The following is a 1,219-nucleotide window of genomic DNA, read 5'->3' on the forward strand; positions in this document are numbered from 1 at the left end:
TGGGAGCAACCTGCCTTCAAATATCCTCTAGCTAGATAGTTGTATTGAAGACATGGAGGAGATTTGAAACCACCAGAGAGTACAATGGTTGCACTGCCTGGACCACCATCATACCTCTGTAAACAAACTTTCCTGAACAGGTAGAGGTGGGATTTTTTTTTTCCTAACCAATTCTTCAGTTTCCTCCTTCCAGGTAGTTACCATATGCCATGAAGAGCTGATTGTGAAGTTTGCTCCAGATCAACTTTCACTCTGATTTAAACACATTTTATGTGACTACATAATCAAATCATAGAATCATAGAAAGGCTTGAGCTGGAAGGCACCTTAAAGAGCACCTCCTGCCAGCCCCCTGCCATGGGCAGGGATGCCACCCATTAGACCAGGTTGCTCAAAGCCCCATCCAACCAGGCCTTGAACACTTCCAGGGACAGGGCATCCACAACTTCCCTGGGCAACTTGTGCCAGTGCCTCACCACCCTCTGTGTAAACAACTCCTTCCTAATAGCTAATCTAAATCTCTGCTCTGTTAGTTTAAAACCATCCCCTCTTGTCCTTTCACTATCTGCCTCTGCCTCTTTTAAATAAGCCTCTTTTAAGTCCTGGAAGGCTGCAATGAGGCCTCCCCAGAGCCTGCTCTTCTCCAGGCTGAACTCCCTCAGCTCTCTCAGCCTGTCTTCATAGCTGAGGTGCTCCACCTCCACTGAGCATCTTCCTTGCCCTCCTCTGGATCCACTCCAACATGCTGCCCTTCTTGTGCTGAGGATGAGCCAGGCACAGCCCTTCAGGCGGCGTGTCATGAGGGGAATGGGGGCGAAACGCCTCCCTTGGCCTGCCAGCTGTCCTTCTTCTGATGCAGCCCATCAGGATGTCTTTGGTTTTTGGACTGGAAGTACACACTGCCGGCTCATGTCCAGCTTTTCACCCACAAGAACCCCGAAGTCCTTCTCCGCAGGGCAGCTCCCAATAAATTTATCTCCCGGTCTGTCCTCACGCCTGGGATTGCCCCGACCCAGGCGCATCGTCCTTAGATACCAGAGCTCTGCGCCTGCTCCCATCCCTATGCAAAACCACATGGGCGAGTAAACAAGGCGAAGAATCCACGGAGACTGATTCCATCACCCTGCAAATCCTTGCGTGAAATTCGCACCGTGTTTGACAGGCCGATGCAGGGCCGCGCATCTCCGCTGCATCTCCTGCACTTGCGGCGGTCGGCGGCG

Source organism: Corvus brachyrhynchos, unplaced genomic scaffold (assembly GCF_000691975.1).
Source record: "Corvus brachyrhynchos isolate BGI_N302 unplaced genomic scaffold, ASM69197v1 scaffold101, whole genome shotgun sequence".
Taxonomy (NCBI): domain Eukaryota; kingdom Metazoa; phylum Chordata; class Aves; order Passeriformes; family Corvidae; genus Corvus; species Corvus brachyrhynchos.